This window comes from Tursiops truncatus, chromosome 17, assembly GCF_011762595.2.
Source record: "Tursiops truncatus isolate mTurTru1 chromosome 17, mTurTru1.mat.Y, whole genome shotgun sequence".
In the NCBI taxonomy this organism is placed as follows: domain Eukaryota; kingdom Metazoa; phylum Chordata; class Mammalia; order Artiodactyla; family Delphinidae; genus Tursiops; species Tursiops truncatus.
Window position 1 is genome coordinate 38,939,479 of NC_047050.1, and position 19,738 is coordinate 38,959,216.

Sequence of the window (19,738 nt, forward strand, 5' to 3'; positions counted from 1 at the left end):
CTCCATTAGGCTTCAACTTTGGGCCCTGTCCCTATCCCTATCCCAGTCCTTCCTGGTCCTGTATAGCCCAGTTTTAGCAAGAATCCTGTTAAGTCAGTTTAGAGAGAATCCCCCATCTTTGATATCTTCTCACCCTGACCTGCCTGCAGCAAGAATCCCATTGGGTCAGTTAAGCAAGAATTCCCCCTATCCTTGATGTCTTCCCTTAGTAATTTTCCATCCATCAACCCTCCCAACCCTCTCCTTGGCTATAAATCCTCACTTGTTCTTGTTTTGGGAATTGAGCCCAGTTCTATACTGAGGTCTCTTTTCCTCTATTGCAATAGTTCCTGAATGAAATTTGTCTTTACTGCTTTAACTACTGTCTGGTTCTGGTTTTCTTTGACAGACATAAGATTGTGACTGGAAACCATCATTCTGCACTGGTAACCACTGGGTGGGCAAGCAGTCCGCTGTGTTCGGCAGTAAGTACACTCTACCTGAATAATTTTAGTAACATTCATAATTGCCACTTGTATACAGCTAAGAATTTCAAAGGCTTTCACGTATGTTATTTTAGTTTTTCCCTCACAACGGCCCTTGTGAAATAGGCAGGGATCTTACAGAAGAGGAAACTGAGGCTCAGAGCAGTTGCTTATCTTGCAGGGGGGTCACTCAACAAGCAGAACTAGAACTGAAGGTTTCAGAATCCTCACTCAGTGCTCTGAGTTCAATTAGAATTTAAAACTTCAAAGAGAAATAGAGTACATTGTTCTAGCAGAAAATGGATTGTTAAGAAGATAAAGAGTTTGCTGACTTTTAAGCAGGGCAATTAAAGAATCAGGTGGTGAATAAATAACTTGTCTTAGACATTAGAATAAATAACCATGTCATGGATATCTTTGAACAATTTACTTCTTTCATGTAGAGCCAGAGTTTCAATAGATTTAAACTATAGCAGAAAATACTTAGACACATCAGGAACAAATCTTGGCTGTAAAGCTGGTTATAGGCTCAATGTACGGTATATTTATTATCCAACAAACTCATTGAAATATCCACGGTTCTCAGACACTGGGTAAAATGCTAGAGGGAAAATGATGGACAAGACATGGTCCCTGCCATCTGAAGCTCTTGGCTAGTTTGTGTAGGAGAGACATGGTCAGACATCTAGTTACAGAACAGCCAGGAAAGGTGAGCTATTTGCGAGGGTAGAGCATGCTGATTGAAAGCAGTCCTTGGTCTGCTTAGCTGTATACCTGTCTATGACAGGAGCCTGGACCTGCAGTTCCCTGAAGTTCTTTTCAGTTCTCTTCTTTCAGTGACTCGTGAATCCTGTTTTCACAATGGCTGCTGTTTCTATTGCTATGGAAATGACAGTGATGTATATCACAAATTCAAATATGACATGACTACAGGACTCAAGAGGAGGAAAAGATGAGCTGTAAGGGGCACAGTTTTCCTCCAAGCCAAATAACTTTGCTAATGAGCAAGTATGTTAACAAAAAAATATATGAAAAACATGTGAGGCCATCGGCTGGGAGAATAGGGTATGTGCTTGAGGTTCTTCAACAGATGTGCCTGGGGTGAGCTCAGTAGATAAATCTTAACACCTCCACTGGAACATTTCTCAAGCCAAAATGCTGCTCCCTGGACGATCCAACAGCTGCAGTCTCCTGTTCTGATGTAGGAGGAGGCTGATAAGTCTCTCCCTGGATAAAGAGGGAGATTAGTTACCCTTTGCCCCCGGGCCATCTTCCCTCCAGGGGGAAGGTGATACCTAACTTTAGGAGAGGCTGCATTGGCATCAAGACAAATGCTGGTGTGATGAGAAAGACCACCCTCTCTCTTAAGCGTTTTCAGATGCATCCTCCTTGGCCTGGGTTTGGGGAGAAAACTGTCCAAGTACCACTGTGACCTGCTCTATCCTTGCCTGTCCCCTGTGAGAGAGTTTCAACCTCATTTTTGGAACCCCCCCACCCCTGCATGTGCAGAGAAATTCCCGTGTGACTTGACTTTCCATCTGAGATGGGTCTGGGGAGGTGGCCTGGGGATGAGACTCCAAGGTCAGCAGCAGAGCTTTCACCGTGAAGCAGCAGCCTCTCTTTAGAGCAGAGTTGGCTGTACACTTTCATCTTCCCCACCCTCTGGCCTGGTCTTTGAGGATGTCATGGTAAAAGTAAAGGAAACTTTGTTTAGTCTGCACCACAGCCTTGAATAGGCCATAAAAACTCCCCAGGCTGTGACCGACCAGACTTGGAACGCAGACCTCCACTCGTCACTTACGTACCTTCTTTGTCACTTTGTATTTTGTGTGTTGTCTCTCTCTCCACCCTGGTGGCCTGTAAACACACACATACCTGCCATCTGGAAGTTGCTGTGCTGATGTTGTGTTCTCCAAAGCCCCATGCATGTGTTGATGAAACTACAGGATATATGCTATTGCTTATATGGGATTAATATGGACATTTGGAACTCAAGAAGTCAGGGGAAACATTTCTAAGATAAAATCCCCTCTCCGGAAAACTCACCCCTTCAAAAATGCTAGTGGCTGCTTCCACATCTTTATTATGATTCTAAGGACTATGACACAGGCCTTGATTAGAAAAATCTTGATTTCTAATAGTTTCTGAAAAAAACCTCTCAATACCTGAGCATTAAAAAGTGTGCTTCAATATGAAGTGTCTGGAAGATTCCCTACGTGCAAGTCCTCCTTTAATTTAGTTAATGTAGAGCAATGATTTTTTTCGTTTTTTTGCGGTACGCGGGCCTCTCACTGCTGTGGCCTCTCCCGTTGCGGAGCACAGGCTCCGGACGCGCAGGCTCAGCGGCCATGGCTCACGGGCCCAGCCGCTCCGCGGGATCTTCCCGGACCGGGGCATGAACCCGCGTCCCCTGCATCGGCAGGCGGACTCTCAACCACTGCGCCACCAGGGAAGCCCCTAGAGCAATGTTTTTTTAAAAAACATTTTCACCATGGAGAAAGAAGAAGAAGGAGAAGGGAAGGAGGAAGAGGAGGAGATGATGGTGGGGGCAGACAGGAGAGGATGGAGATGGAGAAGGAAAAGGAAAAGGAGAAGAAGAAAAAAAAGAGTTTGCTGCTGAGCAGAGAATCCAACTACAAAGCCAAGGCCCAGCTTGGAGCAGAGTTTTATGTCTGAGTTATAAACTCTGAAAATAGGGCTTTATAATGGAAATGTTGACAGACTCTCTCCCATAACTGGGCTAGCGGATGCCCGCTGTAATGTACTGTGTAATTTATAGGAGTCACCTGTTAAGCCATCTGGGAAAGAAAAGTTCCCTTCTTTTAAAATGTTAATAACTTGATTAACCTTTTGAACTTCATCATTATTCCAAGTGGAGTCCATGCAAGCCAATTGCTCCTAGCCATCCAATTTATATTTGTAGATAAAATTTGGGATAAAAAGATCCATACCGAGTGGATTTCTTATTCTTTCCTGTAGGAAAATGAGTTGTTAAGAGAGAAGCTGCAGCTTGATGGACTGGATTCTGCAAACTAAAGCCTGCCCCAAGTTAAAGCAAGCATTGGGTCTCTTTGTACCTGAATCCATATATGCGTTTATCTTCCCTCCTTACCTTCCTCTCCCATTGGTTTTTCAGGCAAGAAACCAGGAACTGAGATCTCTCCTGCCCTTGGGGAGAATAGATATTATCCACTCTGGCAACCTTGACTCTATAACTTTAAATCGTTGCTAAATGGCTTGTATATATGGTTTTATGTCTTCTACATTTGTAGAGTTGTAGGTTCCCATGCATCAGCTCCCCTGTTTTTCTATTTTCTTTCACTTTTAGTACTGCTCTTTTTCCTTATCAAAACATTCATATGGAATCTCTCTGTTCTCAACATTCATTCCATAAATGACCAGCACCCAGGCTGGGCTCTACTAGCTTGCCTCTGTTATTCTCGGGATCTATCCACTGGGCTTTTGACCCTTTTGGAACAAATCTATCTCACTGAATTAATCTCATAGGGTTAGAATTCCCTCAGACAAGCAGCCGCATAGCACAGGGAGATCAGCTCGGTGCTTTGTGACTGCCTGGAGGGGTGGGATAGGGAGGGTGGGAGGGAGGGAGACGCAAGCGGGAAGAGATATGGGAACATATGTATATATATAACTGATTCATTTTGTTGTGAAGCTGAAACTAACATACCATTGTAAAGCAATTATACTCCAATAAAGATGTTAAAAAAAAAAAAAAAAAGAATTCCCTCAAACAGCAATGGGACACTTTAATGAATGCTAGATCTATCTTTGTTGTAGGAAGATTCAGTACTTTCTGAAGATGAAATTGCTCAGTTGGAATTTTCTGATTTGAGAATGTCATTTTAAATACAGACCAGGGTCCTTGTATATATGTTTTTCCTGTTTAATTTCTCTGAACTGATTATTTTACTGTTAACCTGGGTTACAAGTGTTTTTGTATGAGGGACACATCGTTGTCTATAGCACATTGTACTCCCATGTGATTCTCATTGATTAAATCAGGAGATCCTTTTCTGTATTTCCTGCAGAACACTAAAGCACTCGTACCCAAAGTAAGTCAAATAAAAATGATTATCCTAAGAAATGTAATCCTGGAGGAGCCAATCATGTTAAGCCACAATTTCCTCCAACCCTTTGATCTGAGAGACAATGCTTACCAAAAGGATATACTGCCCAAGAAGTTAGTTGTCTGATGGGAGAGTAAATATATGAAAACCTTTTGCACTTTCTGGTAAGTTCATCTCTATTTGTTCTTAATTAAGGCAACCAATCATCCTGGTTTACCTGTGATGCTCCTGGTTTTAGCACCAAAAGCCCTGCATCCCAGGAAACCTCTCAGTTCCAGGCAAACTAGGACAGTTGGTCATCCTATTCTTACTGAACAATTTTTTAAAGTTTGCTTTATTACCAGATAGTAATAGCACGAAGAGAAGCTAGAACTGTGTAAGACTTAGTATAAAGAACTATTTTTTTATTGCTACAGTATTCACAAATGATTGGGCTTCCTGGAAATATAGAAAGCTCTCTGTCACTCAGAATGTTCATGCAGAAGTGGACTGGCTACGTGTAAGGAGTTTGTGGGGAGGATTCCTACTTTGGCAGGAAGACTGGACTTTATGATCTCTAAGCGTGTTTCCAACTCTAAATTTTAAAAATTCTAGATGGCTCCAAAAGACAGAAACATGACAGCTACAGGTAGACATCAGGAATCTTGAATTCTGATGTCTTTATGTACTCTGTATAGGTTTTACATTTTTATGTTAACCTGGTTTTGTATCTTGCCTGATACAAAACTCTACTGTATAGGTGTGCATAGTACTATTCTATTTTGTAACATAGTACACACCACTTGGATTCTAATGGTCTCTTCTGTGATTTTCAAACACTCACCCCTTGATGGGATGGAGCCTAAGTTCTTCGTTGGAATATAATGTTCATTAATTCCTTGAGCATTTATCCACTGGAAACATGGTTCCTGCTTGCAGTTTGATGTCATCCACCCTTCACATGCTCTGACACTCATACATTTCACAGATGTGTCAAGAGAGGTCTCAAGATGTTGAGAGGAAAAGTTTGCCAAGGCTACAGTGAGATTGTGTGGCACAGCCAAAAATGAAAAAGTCAAAAGTCTGGCTCTGAGTTCTGTTTTCTAATGACTAGACACCACTCCCTCTTTGGAACAGATTTGATTTTAATGCTTTAAAGGGGCATAGAGAGCTGGCTGGTTTACAAAACTGAGAAATATTCTTCTTGCTGAAGCCACACCGCTTTCCCTGCCACCATCTTGAGGGAGTTTTGACCTTCCACAATAGACAAAGTCCCTATCCTCCCCTGTCCTTTCTTCCCATACTTCTTCCTCCCTAAATTCCTCTTGAATTCTCTAGATGGAAGCTTATTCTGATACTAGTTACTTAAGAGCAACAGAAAATTCTAAAGTACACAAAAATGTTTACAAGTACATAGAATGGTACTGAATCTAGATTAGGAGGTGATTCTTAGGAGTTCATATCGCCTTGATGTCTCTATTGAGATCTCAGAGAAAAGGATCTGGAAACAAAATACTTTTATTCTTTCTATGTTTAAGTTGAGCCTGCCCTCCTTGAATTGTCAGAGGAATCTCTTGCTTTACTGAACCTAAAACTTCCTGAACTCAATTCTTTCTCTTTGTCACCCTTTGTCTTCCCACCCTAGATCATGGGTTCTCTTTGATATTAGTGTAAGCATTTTCATTTATTCATTAACTATTTATTGAGCACCTACTACATTCTGTGTAGTATGCTGGTTTGAGAAAGTGAAATAAGTCATGTCCCTATTCTATCCTTGAAGAGCTCACTTTGTATATAATGATGGTGAGAGACAGAAAAACCTCTCCAAACAACTAACAATAATATAATTAGATAAGTGTTCAAAGCTTTAAACTGAAAGGCATTTAGACTTTTCTAGAACAGGTGGAGAGGCAGCTGTTGTTTGTCCATTAACATGATCTGCTGGTCTTTTAATATGTTGCCCTGATGATACAAACTAAACTATGCAGTAGGTGAGCACATTCAAGCTCATATCTGCCCTTCAACAAACCAGATCATTGGAAACACTTGTACTGGACTGTATCAGTATTGGCTTTCTTTAGACCTGATTTCTGACCTTTGCTTTGGTGTGATGCCATGAGCTCATATTTTGGGACATCATTTTAAAAACCCCATGAAACTTGTCAGTGTGCTTATTGTAATAAGGTCTTAAAAATACTTTATATAGTCTTTCTTCTATCAGGACCCACGGAAGAATGTTTTTCCAGGCTCAGGATTAGAAATTGTTACATATCTTTTGAGAACTGATTTCCTTTTAGCTTATGGAGATTATGACCCTTTTAACTGACTGTTTTCCTTTTTTGGGCTGGGTCTTAATAGTCATATAGTTCAATCACTCCTATCTGATTACATCCCCTCTGCTAGATGTCTAAGGCAGTGTTTTTCAACCTTTTAGACTGTAGCCCGGGCTAAAAACATGTTTTGTGTTGTGACCTAGTACACACACATAATTTAAAATAAAGTTTCACAAAACAGTACTAATTTCTATTGCAATGCCCTATTTTTAAATTCTATTCTTTTCTGTTCCATCCTGTTCCACCCCATTCCATTCCAATTTTTAAAAAAATGCTGGTTACAACTCACTAAATTGATTTCATAACTCTTTAGTGAGTTGTAACCCAGACTTTAAGAAAGACTGATTCATTCCTTTCCTTGAACACTTCCAGCTACAGAAAACTTAATGCTTCGTGAGGAAGTCCATTTTATCATTGGAAAATTTGGAGAACCTCCTTCAACTGAGCTTAACCCTGACTTGTTGGTAGATCTTGCCAGTATCCTCCTATTCTGTTTTTCAGTTTCATGAAGAATAGTCCAATCCTTCTTATTCCTGACCACCTCTCCAATAGTTGAAGAGAATATGTCCCCCTGAAAACTCTTTACCCATTTATATTTGGTTGTGGCTCCTGCAAAAAGCTTGGTGGCCAGATGTCAACAGCTGAAGAAAAGTGTTAGGCTAGGGCAATTAGAAATGTTCCCTGAAGCATTTGAGTAATTTGAAGGAAAGTGTTGCTTTTTAAAAATGTTCTCAATTTAACTGAACAATTGCCCCAATTCCCTATTTTACTTCAGCTTTGGAAAACCTGGCCCAACTTCTGCTGCACCATTGATTTTGCTCAAAGGTGGCAAGTGACAACACAGCCATTACATAAATGACATGAGAAAACAGCCTTCTTCCCCTAAGGTATTTAGCACACTCCACAGATGGCGACGAGCTAATTCAGTCCAAAGAAGAAACAAGTGAAATCATTCACTCAATTACCTTCATTGGGTAGAGGCAGTGTGGCTCTCTCAACTCCCCCAGAAGAAAAAAAAAAAAAACCTTCTGAAACTGCCATGCACGGGCAATTTCATTACAACAGAGTTCCAGTCACCTCTTGTTTTCTTAAACTTGTATTATTGAATGATTAGTCTTCTGTTTATGGTTACATTGCCAAGTATCCAAAGCAGAACTCTCTCCTTCATTCGAAGTTAATCGAACTGAAATGGACATGGCATTACCAAGGCCCATGGCCCTATGAGATCAGAAGAATTACTCAATCTGTACCACTTAGGATAGAAATTTTTGAAAGACGTTAGGATAAATTGACAAAGATTACTTACCTCAGAATACAGACCTCAAAATGCAATTCAGAAAGACTTTATTATAATTACATGCTGTAATGGGAAAGATTAAAATGCTGTGTGGCTGGATAATAGTACTCACTTAAGTAATGGCTAAATCCAAAGTTGAGAGGTGATCACGGGTAATCACTTTGTTCTTGATTCCTATGTACAAAAGTAAAGAGCAAATCTGTGTCCTTGAAGGGAAGCCTTGGAGTAAATGATTCCCTAAATTGATGGCAAATTCCCTAAGATATGTTGACATTGAGAGGAACATCGCTGTCCTGTACAATTGTTTAGCTAGATTTCACAACTAAAGCTCAAAAATAAAACATAAATATTTAACCAAACTGATGAGGATGACCTAAGTTAAGAATTAGCCTATATTTTCTGTTTTCGTAAGATTTCAGTTCTGTGATAGTTCTTTGGTATTTTCAGATGGCTTTATTTTAAGTTGGTTTCATTCAGAAAACATACTGAGAGAAAGAGCAATCATCCCATGAAAAATCTTTTCTTGGTAGTTCTCTGTTTCTCTCTCTCATTTCTAGTTTGCATCATATTTTAGTCTTTCTCAGTTTAGTCTATTCTTGGCTAAGATTTCTTATATTTAATTTCTTTATTAATTTGCATTTAGGCATTTCAACTTAGAGCTCTTGTGAAGAGTTGCAACCAAGAGCCTTGCTGAAGTCTTGGCTAAGGTCTAAGGCTTTTGACAGCAGAAGGCCAAGGAAGTGGGGGAAAGGTACTAAGTGGGAAAAGAATCAAAATATTTGTTCTTTCCTTGATATTATTTCACATAGGGGAATAGTGTTCCCATGGGAATGGCAAGAGATTACTACCTTAGACGGGGAGATACTGCTATTTGAACATACAAGGTACAGTCAACTGCGTGGCACTTTCAATAAACATGAAGGATAAAACCATATGGTAATTTAGGAAGGGTAATGAATATTATTATCTTCCTCTGCAGTTACTAACTTCTTTCATTCCATCTTCCCCTCTTGCTTTGAAATGGTTGGGAAAAATCAAGTTTTGGACAAGATCATTGTAGGGGTTGAAGATGCTGACCTGGAGGCTGAAAATATCCTATGGATGGATTTTGTTTGTCATATACAATGTTAAAAAAAATAAATACACTCATTCATAAAGTGTTTTTGTGCATAAAGAACATGCACAAAAATCTACAGCTAACATTATACTTAATGGTGAAAGACTGAATGCTTTGCTCTTCAGATTGGGAAAAAGGCAAGGATGTCCACTCTTACCACTGTTATTCAAGGGAGAACTGGGAGTTCTGGCTAGTTGAACAAGGCAAGAAAAGAAAATCAAAGACATACAGATTGGAAAGAAGAAGTAACACTGACCCTATTTGCAGATGATGTGATTGTCTATGTAGAAAATCTAGAGAAATCTACTAAAGAACTCTTAGAACTAAGTTTACTTAGGTGATAGGATACAGGATAAACATACAGTAGCAGTGGACATATGGATACTGAAATTAAAATACCTTTTAAAATCGCTAAAAACTACTTAGGTGTAAATCCAACAAAACATGAACAGGACTTATAGGTCGAAAAGTAAAAAACGTTGATGAAAGAAATATAATAAGACCTAAGTAAATGGAGATATCATGTGTTCATGGATTGGAAGCCTTAAAATACTAACCATGCCAGTTCTCCTCAAATTGACATACAGGTTTAATGCAATTCAAAATGCCAGCATTATTTTTTTTTAAATATTTCACAAAAAAATTATTAGAACTAATAAACCAACTTAGCAAAGTTTGTTTGCAGAATATGAAATCAACATATACGCATCACTTGCATTTCTGTACATTAACAATGAACAATCTGAAAAAGAATTAGGAGAACAATTCCATTTACAATAGCATCAAAAAGAATAAAATACTTAGGAATAAGCTTAACCAAAGACAGCATTATTTTTTGAAGATGTAGAAAATACTATTTTAAAATTTTATGGAAAGGCAAAGTGACTAGAATAGCTTAAATTCCTTGAAAAGAAGACCACAGTAGGAAGGATCAGTCTACCCAATTTCAAGACTTATTGTATAGTTACAGTAATCATGACTGTGTGCTATTAGTCGTGGGATAGACATGTCAATAAATGGAATAAAATATAGAACCTGGAAATAGACCCACATAGGTATTCCCCAGCAAGTTTTTGACAAAGATGCAAAAACAAATGGTGCCAGAGCAAGTAGATATCCAGACACACAGAAATAAACCTCACCCTAAGACTCACAGTTTATATAAGAATTAACTCAAAAAGACTTAACTGTAAAATATAAGCATCCAATAAGCTTAGAAACAATATAGAAGAAATCTCTGGAAACTAAAGCTAGGCAAAAAGTTCTTAGACTTGACATCAAAAGCATGATCCTTAAAAGGCAAATTGGATAAATTGGACTTCATCAAAACTAAAAACTTATGCTCTGTGAAAGACTGTTAGGAGGATGAAAGATAAGCTAAAAATTGGCTGAAAAGTATCTTCAAACTACATTTCTGACAAAGAACTAGTATCTAGAATATATTTTTAAAAATCTCAAAACTCAATATTTGTAGTGAGGTGGATGGACCTAGAGTCTGTCATACAGAGTGAAGTAAGTCAGAAAGAGAAAAACAAAATACCCTGTGCTAACACATATATATGGAATCTAGAAAACAAAAAAAGGTTTTAACAAACCTAGGGACAGGACAGGAATACAGATGCAGATGTAGAGGATGAACTTGAGGGCATGGGGAGGGAGAAAGGTAAGCTGGGATGAAGTGAGAGTAGCATTGACATATATACACTACCAAATGTAAAATAGATAGCTAGTGGGAAGCAGCTGCATCACACAGGGAGATCAGCTCGGTGCTATGTGACCACCTAGAGGGGTGGGATAGGGAGGGTGGGAGGGAGATCCAAGAGGGAGGGGATATGGAGATATATGTATGCATATAGCTGATTCACTTTGTTATAGAGCAGAAACTAACACACCATTGTAAAGCAATTATACTCCAATAAAGATGTTATTAAAAAAAAAACATGGCGAATAGAAAGTACAAAATAAAGTTGCAAAAAAGAAAATCTCAAAACTCAACAGTAACAAAACAAAAGCCCAAAAGATCCAGCTGGAAAATGAGCAAAAGACACAAAGAGACATTTACCAAAGAGGATATACAGATATCAAAGAAGCACACTGAAAGATGTTCAACATCATTAGCCATTAGGGAAACGTAAATTAAAATTACAATGAGATATCTCTACTTACTTGTCAAAGTGGCTAAAATCAAAAATAGTGACATCAAATGCTGACAGGATTACAGAGAAACTGGATCACTCATACATTGCTGGTGGGAATGTAAAATGGTGCAGCCGTTCTTAAAAATAGTTTGGCAGTTTCTTAAAAATATAGCCATACAGCTAATATATAACCTGGCAATTGCACTCCTGGGCATTTATTCCAGAGAAATAAAACATTTTGATCATACAAAAACCTGTACATGAATGTTTATATAAGCTTTATTCAAACTTTAAGTGGATGAATGGTTAAACAAACTGTGGTACATCCATATCATGTAATACTACTCAGCAATAAAAAGAAACAAAAATATTGATAAATGCAGTAACCTGGATAAATCTCCAGAGAATAATCCAGAGGTTTAAAAAAAACAATCCTAAAAGCTCCTATGCTCTGATTCTATTTCTGTAACATTTGTGACATGACAGCATTATAGAAATGGAGAACAAATTAAGAATTGCCAGGGGGGCTTCCCTGGTGGTCCAGTGGTTGAGAGTCTGCCTGCCGATGCAGGGGACATGGGTTCGTGCCCCGGTCTGGGAAGATTCCACATGCCGCGGAGCGGCTGGGCTCGTGAGCCATGGCCGCTGAGCCTGCGCGTCCGGAGCCTGTGCTCCACAACGGGAGAGGCCACAACAGTGAGAGGCCCGCGTACCGCAAAAAATAAAAAAAATAAAGAATTGCCAGGCATTCAGGAGAGAGTGGGAGCAGGAGGTGTGTGTGACTATAAAAGGGTAACATGAGGGATCCTTGTGGAGATGGAAATGTAGTGTATTCTGACTATACCAATGAAACTATCCTGTTTGTGATGTGAAAAACCTTGTTTTTCAAGAGGTTACCTTTGTGGGAATCTGGATAAAGGGTACATGGGATCTTTGTATCATTTCTTACAACTGTAAATGAATATATAATTGTCTCAAAAGAATAAAAAAGCCTTTAGACAGGATCTTCAGTTCACCAGAGACTCTACTATTTTCAGTTTAATCTATTAAATTAAATTAGCCCCCATTAACTTCAACTTAATTTCAACTATTTTCAATTTAATTTCAAATATAATAATTTGCTTTACATAGTTTTGTTTTCTGTCTGGCACATATAGGCATGGGAGAGAAAGAGAAAAGGATCTTGCTAACAAAATACAGAGAAGAAATGTCATGTGGTATTCCTCTTTTGGGGACAGATGAAAATTGGGTGGGTTTTAGCATTTGGAGACATTGTGTTCTCACACTTGTTCAGAGACCCACAGTAGATAATAGGACCCGTTGTGCTATAAGGATCTCTGTGTGTCTCTCTCCTCCATTAAATTCCTTGAAAGCAGGGACCATAACTTGCTTGTTCTTTTTACTCTCTTCCCCTCTCCTTTCTTCCCTCCACCTAGCATAGAGACTTAATCTAGAATTTAATAGGGGAGAGAATAGATTTCTAAGTTGATTAGTAACATAGAATGATCACAATACTAACCACATATACCCATGATCTGGTAACTACCTTTCTAACCTTAATTTACTTCCCTCCAGGTGCCAAGTGATTTAGCCAGCCTGAACTGCTCCAGCCTGCATACATGTTGGGGAGTTTTCAGGGCCTTTGCCCACACCCCTTCTTTTGTCTGGTGTTCCCTCTTCCATCCCCACAGGTCCAAATTATATTGATCTTTTACTGTTCAGTCTAAAGGATGCCTATTCCAAAAAGTCTTCTGTGCTGAAAATATTATTTCACAGTTTGTCTGTATCTCTTGTCACTTTCAACCTTGTAGGAGTATTGGGCTTGCTCTATGCGACTGCAAGACAATTGGGACCCACTATGTCCTGGTCCTTTTAGAACTTCCCACAGAAATGGGTTCAGTGAACTGCGTACAGCAGACCCAATAAGTGTGCATTAAAAGAGCAAAGCAAAGAAAAGTAAATAAAAGAAAGAATTTAGAATGCTTAGGCTAATGTAAGGAGGCTCTTGGGGTAGCCAAATAAAAATGATAGTAAGCTAGAAAGGAAACTTGAGAGTGGATCAGAAGCAATAGCAGACAATGCTAAAATGTTGCAAGACTGATTTTACATGGCATTGGTAGAGATTAGGCTGCTCGCCACAGCCAGTTTCACTGTAAATCATGTAACAGACCTTGTAGAAATGCCAAGATAGTAGAAGTCCGCTTAAAATGCTGAGCTCCAAGACACGCTCGACTTGAAACATTGTTTACTTTCTTCATTAGGAACTAAAGGGAAGAAAGTACAAGACAGCGGGTAGCAATTACCTAATATCTTTGCAGAAAGAGAGATTTTTCAAAATGTGCTTTTCTCACTAATCCTTGAGGGGAAATGAGGTTTATTTATGGTGTCAGGAGAGAACAAGGCATTAACAGTAAAAGATTTTATATGACTTCATGTTTTTAGGAAAGTCATTTGTTTACAAATCCGACTCAATCAAACCGAAAGGTATTTAATATAGTCCAGATTTGAATGTCACCTAATTTTGCACCCAAATTTCAGACTAAAGGAAGTAATTATGATAGAGCGTATACATTGATGTAAGAAGATATAGATTATAAATATTTCCTTACCATAGATGAAAACCTTAGAGTTAGACCATCCTATAGTCCAGGGAAAGAATGGAATAATTAAGTACAATTTCTTCCCTCTCTAGCTTTAAATAAAATTGTATGGGGCTAATGGAGATATCTAAAGTTACTTAACTACTTTGTTTGATAGTTCATGTCCTTTGACCAAGAAATAATTATGTAAATAATACAAATGGTTTGAAGTCCAGTTATATGAAAATAATTAGGGCCATGGGCAACCTAGAAAAAAATGGATAAATTCGTAGAAATATACAATTGTCCAAAACTAAATCAGGAAGAAATAGATAATCTGAACAGACTGATTACTAGTAATGAAATTGAATCAGTAATCAAAAAAAAAATCCCCCAAAAGAAATTCTGGACTAGACAGTTTCACAGGGGAATTCTACCAAACATTTAAAAAATAATTAATACCTGTCCTTCTCAAACTATTCCAAAAAATTGAAGAGGAGGAAACGCTTCCAAATTCATTCTATGTGGTCAGCATCACCCTGATACCCAAACCAGACAAAGACACTACAAAAAAGGAAAATTATGGGCCAATATTCCTGATGATCATAATTGAAAAAATCCTCAATAAAATATTAGCAAGCTGAATTCATCAATACATAAAGAGGATCATACATCATGTTCAAGTGGGATCTATTCTAGGGATGAAAGGATGGTTCAATATCCACAAATCAGTCAACATGATACACCACATTAACAATACAAAGAATTAAAAAATCACATGATCCTCTCAATAGATTCAGAAAAAACATTTGACAAAATTCAACATCCATTCATGATAAAAACTCTCAACAAAGTGAGTATAGAGGGAACATATCTTAACATTAAAAAGGCCATTTATGACAAATCCACAGCTAACATCATATTCAATGGTGAAAAGCTGAAAGCTTTTCCTCTAAGATCAAGAACAAGACAAGGATGTCAACTTTCACCATTTCTATTTAACATAGTTTTGGAGTCCTAACCACTACAATCAGACAGGAAAAATAAATTAAAGGCATTTAAATTGGAAGGGAAGAAGTAAAACTATCTGTAGATGACATGATACTATATATAGAACACCCTAAAGACTCCACCAAAAAACTATTAAAACTAATAAATGAATTCAGTAAGTTTGGAAGATACAAGATTAACATACAGAAACCTGTAGCATATTTATACACTAATGATGAAAGAGAAATCAAGAACACAATCCCATTTACAATAGAATCAAAAAGAATTAAAATCCCTAGAAATAATATTAGCCAAGGAAGTGAAAGACCTGTACTTTGAAAACTATAAAACATTGATGAAGGAAACTGAAGATGTATAGATAACCAAGAAGGACCTACTATATAGCACAGGGAAATCTGCTCAATATTCTGTAATAACCTAAATGGGAAAAGAATTTGAAAAAGAATAGGTATATGTATACGTATAACTGAATTGTTTGCTGTACACCTGAAACTAACACAACATTGTAAATCAACTATAGTCTAATATAAAATAAAAATTGTAAAAAGTTAAGAAAAAAAAAAGGAAATTGAAGATGATGCAAATTGATGGAAAGGTATCCCATGCTCAAGAATTGGAAGAATTAATACTGTTAAAATGTCCATACCACCCAAGGGAATCTACACAGTAAATGTAATCCCATGACATTTTTCACAGAATTAGAGCAAAAAATCTTAAAATTTGTATGGAACCACAAAAGGCCCTGAATAGCCAAAGCAGTCTTGAGAAAAATGAACAAAGCTGGAGATATCAAGCTCTCTGTCTTCAGACTAGGCTACAATACAAAGCTACAGTAATCAAAATGATATGGTACTGGTACAAAAACAGACACATAGGTAATGGAACAGAAGAGAGGTTGCAGAAATGAACCCACACTAATATGGTAAATTAATCTATGACAAAAAGGCAAGGATATACAATGGGGTAAAAACAGTTTCTTCAATAAGTGGTGTTGGGAAAATTGGACAGCTGTATGTAATAGAATGAAACTAGGATATTTCTCACACCGTATACAAAAATAAACTCAAAATGGATTAAAGACCTAAATGTAAGACCCCAAACCATAAAACTCCTAGAAGAAAACATAGGCAGTACACTCTTTGACACTGATCTTAGCAATAATTGTTTTTTGGATCTGTCTCCTTAAGAAAGGGAAACTAGCAAAAATAAACAAATGGGACCTACTCAAATATAAAAGCTTTTGCATAGTGAAAGAAACCTTCAACAAACTGAAAAGGCAACCTACTGAATGGGAGAAGATATTTGCGAACTATATGTCTTATAAGGAGTTAACATCCAAAATATATAAAGAACTCATACAATTTAATATTTTAAAACCCCAAAACAATCGATCGGATTATAAAACTAGCAGAGGACCTGAATAGGTATTTTTCCAAAGAAGACACACAGATGGATGACAGGCACATGAAAAGATGTTCAACATCACTAGTCATCAGGGAAATGCAAATCAAAATCACAATGACATACCTCATACCTGTCAGAATGGCTATCATCAAAAAGACAAGAAATAAAATGTGTTGGCAAGGATGTGGAGGAAAAGGACCCCTCATGCACTGTTGGTGGAAATGTAAATTGGCACAGTCACTATGGAAAACTGTACGGAGGGTACTTCCCTGGTGGTCCAGTGGTTAAGACTCTGTGCATCCAATTCAGGGGGCACAGGTTCAATCTCTGGTCAGGGAACTAAGAGCCCGCATGCCGCGTGGCATGGCCAAAAAAAAAAGAAAAAAAGAAAAAAAGAACTATAGAACTACCAGATGATTCAGCAATTCCTATCCTGGGTATTTATCTGAAGAAAAAAACCCCCCACTAATTTGAAAAGATATATACATTCTAATATTCATAGCAGCATTATGTACAATAGCCAGGATAAAGAAGCAACCTAAGTGTCCATCAACAGGTGAGTGAATAAAGAAGATATATACACACTTCTTATATATAAAATAGATAACTAATAAGAACCTACTGTATAGCAACAGGGAACTTTACTCAGTACTCTGTAATGACCTATACGGGAAAAGAATCTAAAAAAGAATGGATATAAGTATATGTATAACAGATTCACTTTGCTGTACAGCAGAAACTAACATAACATTGTAAATCAACTATACTCCAATAAAAATTAATAAAAAGAAGATATGGTATATATACATATATATACAAACACACATACAAATGCACACACAATGGAATATTCCTCAGCCATAAAAAATAATGAAATTTTGCCATTTGTGACACTATAGATGGAACTGCTCAGTGAAATAAGTCAGAGAGAGAAAGACAAATACTGTATTTTTTCACTTATCTGTAGAATTTAAAAAATAAAATAAATGAACAATTATAACAAAACGGAAACAGACTCACAGATACAGATAACAAGCTAGTGGTTACCAGCAGGGGATGGAGGGGTGGGAGGAAGGGCAAAATAGGTGAAGGGGATTAAGAAGTACAAACAACTAGGTATAAAATAAATAAATTACAAGGATGTAATGTACCACATCAGGAATATAGTCAATGTTTTATAATTTATATCGAGTATAATCTATAAAAATATTGAATCACTATGTTGCAACACCTGAAACTAATATAATATTGTAAGTCAACTATACTTCAATTTAAAAAAAATGCTTTGTACTTTTCAAAATATATTTGCATAGTTTATTTTATATAATCCTCTTTACAATAATCTTGTGATTCAAGCAGGGATTATTATTTTCGTTTTATGCAAGAGCAAACTGAGACTCAAAGCAAAACACAACTCACCAGTAAATGATATATTAGATTTTAGAACTGGAAGACATCTTATGAGATTACATCTGTGAAATTATTATCATATACAGTATAATGTAGTTGATTCTGCAGGCTTTTGGTCTAGCTACTTAGCTTTAAGCTGCGTGGAGTTACTCTCCTGTTTTGTAGATAAGGCATCTGAAGTATGACCGGATTGTGTCTTGGCCAAGGTCACATGGCTGAGACATTGTGGCAACAGTATACACACTGGACAATGGGCTAGGGAGCTGTTCACAGATTCTACTTTGAATCAGTTAAGGTCCGGTTCCAGGACATCCAAATTCAATTGTGTATCACAACTTCCTATTTGTATCTATGGGACGATGTGACATGGAAAAAAGCACCTTGAACCTATAGCAAACAGCGATAACCTTGGATATCAGAAAAGTGGTGATACATCATCGTGAAAGGAACTCTATGCACTAAAGCAGGTGACCAAGCTTTGCATGAGATCCCAAGGCAGGGGAGCCACTGGATAACTCATTCTTTAAGCAGGGTCCTCTACTATCAAAGATAGCACATCTTGACTGAGAATTCTTGGGGTGCTGATGAATGTACCACAATTCACTGAGAGCAGAGACGTATCACAGAATCGCCTACAGAAAAGCTGGCACAGCAAGCTTAAGTATAAGTGAGGGGCAAAGAAAAGTGCATTCTTTTGGAGCAAAATTCCTTCTTTTGAACAGGGAGCACCCAAGACAACAGATTTCTTCAGTGATTTTAAATCCTATTTTAAGAAGAGAATCATCTAGTCAGAATTGCATGAGGGTATTTTTTCTACCGTGATAACTGTAGCAAGAATGTTGGAAAGAGTTACTTTACATTTTGAACTAGGTGAGCCCTCTCACGGGTCCTTTTCAAATTCTTAAGCTATAGTTTTGGGAGTTATTTAAGAGAAAGCTTTCACAGGAATTGTAGTCAACTGCATTATAGTAGGTTTCCTATTATTCCTCTATCCTGATTATTGTTTTAATAATGATAAGGTGTCAGACTAATTTCAAGGGCTCTTAATGTTTGCTCTGTCCTTCTTTTGGCTTTAGGAAGGTAACCAGATCTTTGCGTTCCCTTGTCTCAGGGATCTTAGAAGTTGCTTGGAGACTTGTCTGTGAGGAGATTGTGCTATGTTTGTTCAGAGAGGGAGAGAAGCATGCTGGCAGGGTGGAGATGGTGGTCAACTTGGGAAAGGAAGAGCTATTTCCAAAGCTGCCAATGGGTGCCAGCCTATGGGTTCTTGAGCTACGAACAGCATCCTGGCTCCTCACAGTGCTGCCAGGACCCTAGAAGGGAAAGCTTCATGGACCACCTGGTCAGATTGGCCTCCAGATGCCAGAGCTCCCAGCTGGGGCAAAACTGCATGTCCCAGATTGGCATGGAAGCACAGGGCCTCCTGTCTACATGAGGACTTCCTGGGCTTGGACCATAAGCATATTCACAGTGAGCTGTAGGAGCTGATGATGAGAGGGCCCTCTTTAAATATGATGACCAGGGAAAGGCACTTGGCACTTCTGAATGATGCTGGGGGCAGTGGAAGGAAACACCAACAATAATGAAATTGAATTTCTTGCTATTCAGTGGCATCTGGTACAGATTAAATTTGATTTAGAGAAATAAATGTGACATTAAGCCTATCTATCTATATCTATCTAATAAAAATAGCAATATATGTACAGTTCTTTAAAGTTTACACTATACATTCACGCCTGCTATCTCACTGCGTACTAATAACCCTGTAAAGGGGTTAATGTTGTAGTTATATCCATTTTATAAGTGATTTTCCCAAGGTCCCAGAGCTTGTAAGGCAAGGCAGCTCCCATTGAGAGGGGATCCCCTCCTTCAGGTCTAAGCCATTTCATTCATTCCCCTCCTCCCCCGTCTGCAATTG

General features: G+C 38.0%; 1 long non-coding RNA gene across 1 annotated transcript in view; it reads left to right on the plus strand.

The window, feature by feature from the left end:
* Positions 1 to 385: 385 nt before the first annotated feature.
* The window catches only part of LOC141276852 (uncharacterized), a 30,445-nt gene continuing 11,092 nt past the window's right edge, over positions 386 to 19,738 (plus strand). Inside the window, exon 1 of the long non-coding RNA XR_012327103.1 lies at positions 386 to 464. This is a non-coding gene — a long non-coding RNA (uncharacterized lncRNA). The remainder of the gene's footprint in view (positions 465 to 19,738) is intronic.